A 14459-nucleotide genomic window follows, 5' to 3' on the forward strand; every position below is an offset into this window, starting at 1 on the left:
TGTCTCTCTCTCTCTCTCTCTCTCTCTCTCTCTCTCTCTCTCTCTCTGTTTCTCTCTCTCTCTCTTCCCCCCTCTGTTCCTCCCTCCTCTCTTTCCCTCCCTCTTCCCTCTCTCACATGCACGCACATACACATATGCACACACACAAACTCTCCTAAAATTAATTTGAGACACCCAAAGTCAGAAATATCAATGTCTTTTCTAACTCTGGATGACTTTTTAATACTTAAGATCATTAGAGAGCTAGGTAAGCTTTTGACATTTTTTAATCCTTTGCTTTTACTTATTACCTTTTAGCCATCTAAAGCCTTGTATTTGTTCTTTCATGAGGCCAACTTCAAGGAAAGTACAGGGGTATAGAGACATTGAAAACTGGGTCCATTTGTTGATATGAAGGGAATAATCTTACTTCACAGATTTCCCCCCTCATTATTTTCATGGAGTTTGAATTTTGATCTTTTAAGATATTTGATTAAGACATATATGAAGGTTAGTATACTGACATTTCTGATACTACTAATAAGGGCTAGTTTTTGTCTTCAGATGCAATGGGAGCTGCTCACCTGTGCCCAAGGGTTGAAATTGGCCAAAGAAATGTATTAAAGCAACTGTCATATAGCCCAATGGATGTGAGAAGTTGATTGAGTCTGTGGGGAACAATTCCCCAGCTGAGCCTTTGTAGAAGAATGCCTGTTTAAAAAAGAATGGAAAGTAGAACAGACCCAGAAAGTTAAAAGCAAAATATACAGGCTAGTGCTTTTAATGGTATTCAAGGGCTTAGCAAGCCATTAACTTTAGTACAGGGAAATAGCTGAGAGGAGGATTTAAAAATAAAAAGTTGTGACTGTTAGGGGACTAGAGAACTGAAGGATCCAGAAGGATTATGTGGCATTGGAGAAGATCCTAAAGTATGGGTGTAAGAGATGAAAGAAAAAGAATAAAGTAATGGGGCCTAGATTCCTGCTGGAAATGAGGTGACTACTTCAGAAAGGAAGGTCAGTCAGTTCATGGGCTCTTCTAAAAACTGAACATTTTGGAAGGCTCCTTTGGTAGCCTCTGCAGCCTGTGCCAGACTTTCTTTTCTATTTAACAAGATTGAGTGATTCCTTATAACCTTATTTTGGACAGTTAGTTATGAAAAGTGAAAAAGAAATGCTTTTAAAATTATTTTTATCATAATAGGTGTCCTACTCTTTGGCCAACTCACCCTTGGTAGTCTTCTTGTTGCCTTCCTCAGCCTCGCTCTTCTCAAAACCTCACCCCAACGAATAAAGATTATTAGTTGCAATGATCTAAAGGACCTATCCCATTAAAATGAAATGTATAACCTCTAGAAATTTCTTGCTTAAAGGGCTAGTTCTGTGCACAATTGTTAGAGGAAAACAGAGGAAAATAATTATCTGTTTCTATTTGAACATAAATTAAATTCAAATCTTCCAATTTACAGAGCTCAGGGAGAAATGTCTAGGTGCAATTAATTAGTGATGAAGGAGAGACTTGAATGCTGGTATATTGTTTTAACTCTTAGCCTGTGTTTCCACTTTGAGCTAAGTGAAACTGATTTGGAGCCAAGCTGACAGTGGGAATTAAATCCACTTATCTACTGTTGAACATATCAGTAGCTAGGTCTTGGAGTGCAGCCACCTATGGGAAAGCAGCCACTAACAGTTCACAATGGGAGAGAAAGCTCCATATGGAAGTCAATGCCTGGGACCCACCATGAATGGGAGGGGAAAGGTACCAAGCAAAGGAGAGACCTGTTGAATAATCCCACAGGGTGAGGGGAATGAGAGTTTGTAATTGGATTTACTATTGAACAATTCAATAAACATTTATTATGTGTCTGCTCTGCATAAAGCTAAGTGCTATTGCTGAACATTTAAATAGTCTTATTGAAATAGCATTTGCGATTTAGCAAGAGAGAGAAGAAAGAGAGGAAAGCATATGGTTACCTAGTCTGGCATACCTGGTAGATACTTATGAATTATTTCAAAGTAATTTCATGTATATTATTTGAATATTCATCTGAAACCATCCTTTTTTCAAATTTACCCATTTCTATTTGATGGTACCACCATTCTTCCAATCACCCACATCTGAAATCTCAGATCCATTCTGAAATTGTTACCTTTTCTCAACCCTCACATTCAAAAAGTTGCTCTCCTATCTAGTCTGCTTTCATATCTCTTCTATTCATTCCATTTTCCTTACTCATACAGTCTCTATCCTGGTTTACATCCTCATCATATATTAGATATACTATTGTAATTGTTTTCTAAATTGGTTTTTTTTCTACCTGAAACCTGCCCCTTTCTCCAAAATATCTTTCAAATAGCTGTCAGGTTGCTATTCCTACAGCACAAGTCTTATCATCAGTCACCCCCCTCATCTGTACAACTCCCAAAACTTCAGTGGCTCTTTAAAACCTATAGAATGTTCAACTGGCATTTAAAATCCTTCACCATTTGATTCCCATTGCCTTCTAACTCTTATTTCATATTATTCCCTTTTATACCTTCTGTGTTCTTAGCCTTATAGCTGTTCTCTATATATGTAATTTAATATGACATTATGCCTTTGCACAAATAACCCCTGATATTTAAATGCTCATCTTCATTACTTTAAAATTAGTTTGTGTTGATTTTTATATAATGTGCACATTCTTATGATAAACACATTACATTTCCCCAGGAGAACATAAACCCTTCAGTGCCTGTCTTTCTTTTTCCAGTTCTTTGTAAATAATAGGTATTTAATAAATTTTTAAAAATTAAATTCAGTTGAATTGAATTAACTCATTTTGTGCTTAAAATAGTCCCTGGCTAAGATACTTTGAGAAGTAAAATATGCTTTTCAAAAGCAGTTGTTACCATCAAGAGTAATAAATAGCAATACAAGTTAATGTAAAAACAAGTAAATCTTTTCAGGTATTTGAAACTTCATTTTTAATGATATAATATACTTTTTTTTAACACTGCAATGATCACAATTAACAATTCACACTCTATGACTGATAACTTTCATATATTTAGTGTTCAATAGAAAAATATCCAATAGTTGAAATTAAGAAAACTATTGAACCAATAAATAAAACTAAGAACTGGTTTTATGAAAAAAGCAATAAAACTTTAGTCAATGTGATTAAAAAGAAAAAAGGAAAAAAATGCAATTACCAGTATCAAAAATAAAAAGTGTATACACCTCCAATGAAGAAGAAATTAAAACAATAATTAGGAATATGCTTATGAATTAGAAAATCTTAGTGAAATGGATATATATATATATAAATACAAAAATATAATTTGCCCAAATTAACAGAAGAGGAAGTAAAATACTTAAATAACTCCATCTCAGAAAAAGAAATTGAACAAGCTATCAATGAACTCTCTAGGAAAAAAATCTCCAGGTCCAGATGGATTTACAAGTGAATTCTATCAAACATTTAAAGAACAATTAATTCCAATACTTTATAGACTATCTGAGAAAATTGGAAAAGAAGGAGTCCTACTGAATCCTTTTTTATGATACAAATATGGTACCGATACCTAAATTGGGAAGAGCCAAAACAGAGAAAGAAAATTATAGACCAATTTCCTTCATGAATATATATGCAAATATTTTAAATAAAATATTAGCAAAAAGATAACAGAAAATTATCGTGAAAATTATACACTTTGATCAGGTAGGATTTATTCCAGGAATGCAAGGCTAGCTTAATATGAGGAAAACCATCAGTATAATCAATCATACCAACAACAAAATTAGTAGAAACCATATGATTATCTCAATATATGCAGAAAAAGCTTTTTGACAAAATACAAACCCATTCTATTTAAAAATACTGGAAAGCTAAAGAATAAATGGAGTCTTCCTTAAAATAAAAAGTATCACCTACCTCAAACCATCGGCAAGTTATTATATGTAATGGGGATAAGTTAGATGCACTTTCAATAAGATTAAGGGTGAAACAAGGATGTCCACTATCACTCCTGTTATTATATTTGGTACTAGAAATGTTAGCAATGAGAGAAGAAAAAGAAATTGAAGGAATAAGAATAGGCAAAAAGAGACTAAGCTAACACTCTTTGTAGATGATGTGATGACATACTTAGAGAATCCTGGAGAATCAAGTAAAAGAACTACTTGAAATAAATAAATAATTTTAGCAAAGTTGCAGGATATAAAATAAACCCACATAAATTCTTGGCATTCCTAAATATTTCTAACAAAGTCCAACAGCAAAAATTGGAAAGATAAATTTCATTTAAAGTTACTGTAGATATTATAAAGTATTTGGGAGTCCACCAGCCAAAAGAAACCCAGGAACTTTATGAACAAAATTACAAAACACTTTTCACATAAATAAGTCAGATCTAAATAATTGGAAAAACATCAGTTGCTTGTGGTTAGGGCAAGCTAATATAATAAAAAATGATAATTCTACCTAAATTAATTTACCAACCTAGTGCCATAGCAATCAAACTTCCAAAAAATATTTTATAGAACTAGAAAAAATAGTAACAAAATTCATCTGGAAGAGCAAAAGTTCTAGAATATCATGGGAATCATTTATTTATTTATTCATTCATTTATTTATTTATTTATTTAAGCAATTGGGGTTAAGTAACTTGCTCAAGGTTACACGGCCAAGTGTTTCTGGGTGGGTGCTAAGTGTCTGAGCCCAGATTCGATCCCCAGTCATCCCAACACTGGAGCCTGTGCTCTTCCTCGCTGTGCTACCTGGCCACCCCCATGGGAATTATTAAACTGAAATGCTGGAAAAGGTGGCCTAGCTATACCAGATTTTAAACAGTATTATAGAGCAGCAGTCATCAAAAATACTTGGTACTTATTGAGGAATAGAATGCTAGATTAGTGGAATAGAATATTTACTCAAAACACAGTAGTCAATGACTATAGTTATCTACTCTTTGATAAACCCAAAGACTCCAGCTTCTGGGATAAGAACTCACTATTTCACAAAAACTGCTGGGAAAACTGGAAAATATCATGTCAGAAACTGGGCATAGACCAATACCTTACAGTATACCAAAACAAAGTCTAAATGGGGTCACATTTCTGGTTACATTCCTCTAGTTGTTCTCCATTTTATGAAACACCATCATAATATATAGTGCCCAGTATTGAACAAAATACTCTAGTTGTGTTCTAATGGGGACAGTTCTAAGTAAATCTCTTCAGGTGAACACTAGTCTAAGGGTTACTTACTATGTTTCTGATTTTGGGCTAGTTCACCTTTGAAACCTATTCTAGCTCAAAATCGATAACCCAATATATAGAAATATATTTATTTTCAAAGCTCAGTTACATATAATTGCACTTGAATGGAATACTTTTACATTTTTAGTGGAATACAGTATGATTTCTTAAGCAGGTCAAGAAAGATGATAGCTTTAAGTGCAAATTTGTTCTATTTCCTGTGGTTTCAAAAACCACTGGCATATATCATTATTCATTAAACAGCTTAATGGATTTTATTTGAAACACATTTTTTAGTGGATGAAAAAGGAATCTTGGTGTTTACTTAGCAGCCCAAAGAACTAGTTTTGCCAAGTATCATAAAACATTAGTAAAAGAAGACTGTGGTAGCTTTCAAGCTACTTACATTAACCATGTCTTATTCACATGTATGTTGTTTAACTATATACGAACTTAATAATTATCCTAACAATAGCAGTAACGTATTTACTGACAGTTTTTTTTTAATGTACAAAAAATGAAGAAGGAAGCCATTTCTAAACCTTTAGCATAATGAAAATTATGTCTGGCTTTAATATTCTTTTGCTTGTGCTCTAGTAATTACATTCATTAAAGTTTTAATTCCCAGCAATATTGCCTAGATAAAATTAAGTAAACATCTCCTGTTAGTATCTGTTTATATACTCAAAATTATTTGCCTTTTCCTCTCCATTTATTGCAATCTACATTCAATTATAATTACTTTTCCTGTCTAATGCTTACACACATTTTAGTAATGCTGACTGATGCATTGCAAAATCACATATATGGCTGCTGGAAGATATGAAGGGCAGGCTTCATGTGAAAATAAGCAATGTGTTCATATAATGCTCATAAAAATCCCAGGACTTCATTTTGGAGAAAAACAATTTATTTATTTATTTAATTACTTTACTTTTTAATTAAAATTCTTTGTGATGGCCTACACAAGAAACAGGAAGCTGTTACAGCCAACTTTAAGAATTCCTCTTAGAAGACATATTTTTCTTTATAAAATATTATGTTAATATTATAAAAATTTTGATTCAGTCTATATCTGACTAGACTTTCCTACAACTAAAAATTCCCATTGATCTAAACCCTGTTTAGTGACCTGTTAACAAATCTGATTGGACTGAAGAAAAAGATAAATTTTGCTATAGCTAATATCTAAGGCTTGAAGAAGAATAAGAGGTAGAAGAAAGAAGGAGAATTTTTCTCCAATTATTCTAACAGTCATAATGAAGTCATAAAATCTCTGTCACTCTAGGCTCCAGGGAAGGTGAACTGGAAAGACTAACGCACCTGAAAGCAGAGAAAGCATCAAAGAAGGAAGGAAAGGAAATGAAAAAGAAGACAAATAACCACTGACATTTGTGAAATCCTTTAAAGTTTATGAAGTTCTTTGAATAATTTCTTGATTTACTTTAGACACTACAATTGTTACTCTCATATTACTAATGAGGAAACTAAGACTGAAAGAATTTAAGTGACTTGCTCTCTGAACTTCAGAGAGATGAACTTTCTCAGGATCACATAACTGGAAGTGTGAGAAGCCAAATGCAAATCCATTTCTCTTTGACTTCTTGTATAGATTTGTTTGCCAAAGAGGAGAGATTAGTCTAAATTATTGAAAAAAAAAACAACAAAACTTATCTGGTGGATGTACCTTATTCAACATAATTGATGATTTTCTGGGGAAAAAAAAGTTCAAAATATAAGTGCCTATCATCAACATAAAAGATATTAAATTGGGTCATGTGTAAACAAACAAACAAACAAAAACTAAACCAGTTCACCATGGGTGATAAATTTTGTGAAAGTGGAAAGCTCTTCTTCCTGTGACTCTGTTATATAAATCTTCTGGTAGACTGTGCCAACTGCATTTTCTAGTACTTGTTTGTCTAAATGTCACTAATATACTCAAGGATAGAAAGAATTACTGAAGTATAAGGACAGTAAAAATGAGAACTATAATTATATTATGTACTTAGGGACTGTAAATTCAAGTGGACTCCCTGATTGTTTAAGATTGTTCTCACATTGACTATATAGCAGTATTTATTAAGAGTCCTAGATAATTATTCATCTTCATGTTAGTGAAAGGGAGGCAAAGACTAAAGGCAAGGACTATAGCTCTTAGAGAACTTCCCATTAACCATTACTTTCAAACATCTTCTCCCACATATTTCTCCCACAAATCCTTCTTGTTAACAATACCGATTTAAATTTCACCCATGCCTGCCCTTAGAAATGTTAATGATATGATTAAGACATAAGCTATGTTTATGAAAAGAAGAAATAAAAGGGTCTGGTTGATTTGCAAGCTGAATTATTATTTGCTAAATTAAGATTTCAATATCTTTTTGTTTAACAAGTCAATCATTCATTCAACAAATATTTATTGAGCTCCTACTATGCATTAAACAACAATGTGGTAATCATACTGAGATAAAATGAAATATATACATAAGCCTATAAGATAGTTGTTATCTACTAGGAGAGATAAAAGAATAAATACATGAAATGTTAGCTAAAATTTCCAATTAAAATGAATATATCAAAAATCTCAAGGGGTGGCCAGATAGCACAGCGAGTAAGGCTCCAGTGTCAGGAGGACCTGGAGATTGAATCCTGGGCTCATACACTCAGCACCACACCCAGAAATAACTGGCCTTGTAACCTTGAGCAAGTTACTTAACCCCGATTGCTTACAAAAAAAAAATCTCAGGGGAAGCCAACTCTAACACAATCATTCCAGCAAGGATTGAAAAGGCCACTCATTATAACAATGATCAGCAAGACATAAGAGAAGCATCATTAAGTTCCTCCATCTAACCCAAGACTTCATGAAAATACTGTCAGAAGTTTGTCCATGCTCAGAGAGGGATACACCAGGGAAGGCTGAATCTAACTTCATGTAATTAGAGTCTGAAATATAGAGGAAATCTTGAGTGAGGATGTACAAGTAAATTTTTAAGCAAGTCCAGTCTCAACTAAATTGAATCTTGATAGCATGGACCTTCTGAGTCACCTCAAACAATGTGATGCAAGTAGGCAGCACCCAGGAATTGCAGAAGCAGTGGGTTAAATTTCCATCTAGAACTTTAACATCAGTGAGGTCCAGACTACAGAGCTAACACGACTAAACAGAACCTGCCTGCTCTATCCAAGGGTGGAGCAGGGGGCATTTTTTGACATAGACATAATCCAGGAAGCAAGGATAGAATTTTGAGTAAACAAAAGAAAATATGGTAAAGAATAAATATGAATATAGTAAAATCTGAACATAGGAAAGAAATACTATAGGAGAAGTTTGACATAAATCCATAAGAAGAAGAAAAACTCCATAAGTACAAGAAGAGACTCAGAAAAAAAGAATTGGCCATGAGGCCTCCAGGACTGAAAGGAAGAAACAAAGATCTAAAAACAAAATTTGAGATCTTAACAAAAAATACAGAAAAAAAATAACTTAGAACAGAAGATGGAAAACCTTAGCCAACAGTAGATTTTCTTTAAAAAAAGTTTGAGTAATCTGAACTCATAAAATATAAAACATTAAATCAATAAAAAGATAAAAAAGAAATACAAGCTATTATTTTTAAAATAACCTAGAAGGAGGCAAGTAAAGGAAAAATAATTTAAAAAATACTGTAATTACTAAAAAACATTATTAAACAAAAACTGGATACAACATTTCAAGGAATGTTGGGGTAATAGACATTCTTCTTCTGTTTGGTTTTTGCTGTGTGCATAGTCAGACCAAATTCCTTGGAGTGATTACCATTCTCTTCCAGGAGGCCCTGCAATATTTGGGTGCATGATTCAATCAATACACTGTAATCTGCAAACAGAAGAATCAATCTGGTAGACCACACTGAACCCTCTTGTAATTGAATTCTGTACCATTTCTCCTCCATCAGTGACCAACATCTCATTTGATCATTATGAGTAGAGGGACTTTGAACCAGCTAATTAATGATATATCATTCAAGGGATCTTGAATGACTAATAATGGGTGGGAGGCACCTTAATATAAAAGAACCTGCAAAATTGCACTTTGTTCTGCTGAATGAAATTATCTTTCATTATTAACAAATGATGAGCACACTGTTGAATAACACTTGAATAACTGCTTATTTCTCACTTTTACCTTCATTAAGGACATCGTCAATTCATATATTGATGAATTGCATAAAAATTTTGTGTAGATGAGGAAGTAAGTATATACATAGTTATTGATGTTTTCTTGATCATCTTTCTAGTTTTCTGTGCATTTGCTATCTTCCCTTCCTTCAGATATGTTTTATATTGATCCTTCAGTGTCCTCACAGTTGAGTTGTCTGTCTCTAGTACAGATCTTCTCTATATACATTATGGTGATCTGACTGCTTTTCCCATCTTTGTTCACTTTAGCGTTATTCTTCCTCCTCTATAAGCATATTCAGGACTACATTATTATATTCTGAGTATGTCATCTTTTCTGTTCTTTATGGATGAAAAATTTATTATAATTCTAGATCTTTTCCATTTTTTCTATTTATAATCATGCTTCAGTTTTCATCCTTAAATACCTTAAAATGACTTTTTTTTAGTTGGATACTATGTTAAACTTTCTCCAAACTGATTTTTCTTTCCACCACTTCTCTCTGCATTAAGAAATTATATGTATCACTATCACTGATCAGCTATAGTGGGGATATTATCTGGGTTCATTTGGGAGTATCCTTTGTATTGATCTAGAAGTTTGTCCTAGAATTACTCCATTTGGGATGATTGGCTTCCTTTTAATGGATCCCTTGTGACAACTGGAACTCTTTAGAGGAAAAAAAAAACTGAATATTTTTACAATATATTTCATATTACCACACAGTACATTTCTCATGACATAATTTGAATACTTAAGTAATCTATCTAGTAAAGTAGTATACATATTAAATATGGAAGAAGATGTAACATGTTTAGAACATTTCTGATTACAGAATCCTCTGATACAGAGGATTCTTAAAGGAATATTGTCCAACTTAATTAAAAGTTATTCATGGTACTGAAAAGGATGCTATTTAAATGTAATAAAGACAATTTATATATGCTGAGATGCATGATGATACTGTGAGATACATGCTGTAAGCTTTTTAAAAATTATTATAAAATGGAAGTGTTTTATAGTGGAAAAAACTTAAGCTTACTATGATTAGATAATTTGACCAAAGTCAGAGATAAGAGTTGAATTCAGATATTCCTGAAACTTTTAGTATACTATCTTCAATATTATAAGGAAAGATGACATCTAATGAGAAACGTAAAAAGAAAAATGACATCTAATAAGTAGCACTTATAGAGTGCTTTAAGGTTTTCAAAGAGTTTTGCAAATACAATCTCATTTTTTTCCCTCACAAACACTCATGATAGGTGGGTGCTATTATTATTACCATTTTACAGATAAGGAACCTGAAAGAGAAAGAGATTAAGTGACATACTAAAGCTCACATAACTATTAAATATATAAGTTTGGATTTGAATTCAAATCTTCTTAACTTCAGGTCTGTTGTTCTACCCACTGCCATCACCTGGCTACATAGACTGTTTGAGATCAGGCTATGTAGAGAAAGATATTAAATTACACTCAAAAGTGCTGAAAATTGTTCTGTACTTAATGTAGTATCATTGGATGTTCTTACATATTAGATTAACCGTAAAGATACAATTTTCAGTGAATTTTATTTGACAGAAATTTTGTGTAATAGATTAGAGGAGGAAATTTAGTGGAAACTCTAGAGAAGATGTCTATGGTTCATCCTTAATTTTCAAAGAGGAACAGTGATGTCACTAGTGATATATTTTTTCTCCCAAGTCTATTAAATGTTTAATAATTGGCTTCCCCTGGAGAAAATATATGCTGGACAAAATTTTAAATGTAATCTGCATTATTACAATATTCTCCACATGGGGTGGCCAGTTGGCTCAGTGAATAAGAGCACTGGCCCCAGAGTCAGGAGACTTGGGATTGGTTCCAGCCTCAGATACTCAGCACCCACACAAAAATAACTGGCTGTGTAACCTTGAGCAAATTACTTAACCCCAATTGCTTAAAAAATAAAAAAATAAAATATTCTCCACAACTTTCTTCTTTTAAATTTATTTAGAATTTTATGTTTCCCTTCTTATATGTAAAAACACTTTTAACATGTTTTTTAACTTTGAGTTCCAGTTTCTCTCCCTATCTCTCTATCCAGTCCGCCTCATTGAGAGGGCAAGCAATTTGATATAAGTTACACATGTGTAGTCATTAAAAATATTTCCATAACAGTCATGTTATGAAAGAAAACATATACCCTCCCCCCAAAAAAAACTCAATAAAAGTAGAAAGTAAAAGAAAAAAAAAGGTAAAAAATAAGTATACTTCAACCTGTATTTAGACACCATCAGTTCTTCCTCAGGACGGATGGCATTTTTCATCCTAGGTACTTCAGAGTTGTCTTGGATCATTGTATTGCTGAGAATAGATAAGTTATTCACAGCTGATCATCTTACAATATTTCTGTTACTCTGTACATAGTACATTTCACCTGGCATCAACTCATGAAAGTCTTTCCAAGGTTTTGGATAGCATCGCTCATAATTTCTTACAGGACGATAGTATTTCATCAAAATCACATACCATAATTTGTTCAGACATTCCCAAATTGAAGTGCATACCCTCAATGTCCAATTCTTTGCTATGAGAAAAGAGCTGCTAGGAGTACTTTTGTACATATAGGTCCTATTCTTTTTTGTTCTGCATCTCTTTTGGGAATGTAGACCTAGGTAGTGGTATTGCTAAGTCAAAGAATATGCATGGTTTTATAGCCCTTTGGGCATAGTTCCAAATTTCTCTACAGAATGGTTGAATCAGTACACAAATTCATCAACAGTGTATTAATGCCTCATTTTTCCCATACCCCTTCTACCATTTGTTATTTTTTTTCCTTTCTGTCATATTAGTCTATCTAATAGGTATGAGGTAGTAACTCAGAAATTTTTTTTTAATTTTCTATCAATAGTGAGTTAGAGCATTTATTTTTCATGTGGTTACAAGCAGCTTTGATTGTTTCATCTGAAAAACTGTTCATGTCTTTTGATCACTTATCAATTGGAGATTGGCTTTTATTTTCATAAATTAGACTCAGTAGTCTGTATGTTTGAGAACTGAGGCCTTTATCAGAGATACTTGCTTTATTTTTTTTTCACAGTTGTATTGCTAACTGTATTTCCCTCCATCCTATTCCACCCTTTTATTCTATTTTTCTATTCTTACACCCTGTTCTTCAAAAGTGTTTTCCTTCTGGCTACCCTTCTCTTATCTATCCTACTTTCCTGTAAGGTAAAATAGATTCCTATGCTCAACTGAGTGTGTATGTTATTCCCTCATTGAGCCATTTCTAATGAAAGTAAGGTTCATTCACTCACCTTCTCCTCCCCTTTTAGTCCCCTCTACTATACAAACTTTCTCTTGCCTCTTTTATTGAGATAATTTACCCCATTCTACCTCTTCCTTTCCCTTTCTTTCAGTTCCTCTCTCACACCTTAATTTATTTTTTCTAGATATCATCCTTTCATATTCAACTCACACTGTGCCCTCTGTCTATATATACTCCTAACTGCCCTAATAATATGAAAGTTCTTATGAGTTACAAGTATCATTTTCCCATGTAGGAATGTAAAAAAAGTTTAACCTTATTAAGGGACTTATTATGGCCTTTTCCTGTTCACCCTTTTATACTTCTTTAGAGTCTTTTTTCTGAAAGTGAAATTTTCCGTTCGGTTCTGGTCTTTTCATCAAGAATGCTTGAGAGTCCTCTTATTAACTGAATATCCATTTTTCCCCTGAAGGATACTACTCAGTTTTGTTGAGTAGGTGACTTTTGCTTGTAATCCTAGCTTCTTTGCCCTCCAGAATATCATAGTTCAAACCCTTTCATGTAGAAGTTGCTAAATCTTGTGTTGTACTGACTGTGACTTCACGATATTGAATTGTTTCTTTCTGGCTGCTTGAAATATTTTCTCCTTCACCTGGGAGATATGGAATTTCTCTGTAATATTCTTGGGAGTTTTCATTTTGAAATTTCTTTCAGGAGGTGATTATAGGATTATTCCAATTTTTATTTTAGCTCCAGTTTGAGAATATCAGGACAGTTTTCCCTCATAATTTCTTGAAAGATGATATCTTGGCTCTTTTTTTGGTCATGACTTTCAAGTAATTCAAAAATTTTCAAATTATCTCTCCTGGATCTATTTTTCAGGTCAGTTCTTTTTCTAATAAAATATTTCACATTGTTTTCTATTTTTTCATTCTTTTTTATTGTTTCTTGATTTCTCATGAAGTCATTAACTTCTATTTGCTTAATTCTAATTTTAAAGTAACTATTTTCTTCAGTGAAAATTTGGACCTCCTTTTCTATTTGGCCAATTCTACTTTTTAAGAATTTTTTTTAGTGAATTTTTGTGCTTATTTTTCTATTTGGCCTATTCTGCTTTTCAAGGCATTCTTTTCCCCTTTGATTTTGTGCCCCTTTTACCATTTGACCTAGTCTGTTCTTTAAGGTGTATTTTCTTCAGCATTTTTTTGTGTCTCCATTACCAAGCTATTGACTTGTTATTCATGATTTTCTTTCATCACTCTCATTTCTCTTCCCAATTTTTCTTCTACCTCTCTTATTTGATTTTCAAAATCCTTTTTGAATTCTGCCATGACATGAGACCAACTCATATTTTCCTTGGAGGCTTTGGCTGTTGGAGCTTTCAAGTTGTTATCTTATTCTGTGTGTGTTTTGTTCTTAATTATTTTTCCTGTTGTTTGCTCATTTTTCCAGTCTAATTATTGACTTTTAATTCTTTGTCAAAATAGGTCTTAGCTTCCACAGTGGAAGGTTCATTGTCCCAAACTTTGGATTTGTGTAGCTGTTTTCAGAGATACTTCTAAGGACATATACATTTTCAGTTATTCTAAATAGTATGATGTAAGGAGAGGTGTTTGTTACTCTTCTGTCTTGTGATTTAGTCTGTGAGTGACTACAAACACTTTTTCCTTCCCTGGAACTGTAATGGGTGTCCCTGCTCCACTGTGGCTGCAAGTTAGTGCCCCTCCTCACCCTGAATATGCCACCCAGGACTGCAAGCTTTATCCAAGTATGAGCAACGCAATAGAGTCCTGCCCCCTGTGTCAGCAAAGAGACCCCTGT

This window comes from Petaurus breviceps, unplaced genomic scaffold (genome assembly GCF_028583685.1).
Source record: "Petaurus breviceps papuanus isolate PSGF00001 unplaced genomic scaffold, PetGlider_PUasm1.0 90895, whole genome shotgun sequence".
In the NCBI taxonomy this organism is placed as follows: domain Eukaryota; kingdom Metazoa; phylum Chordata; class Mammalia; order Diprotodontia; family Petauridae; genus Petaurus; species Petaurus breviceps.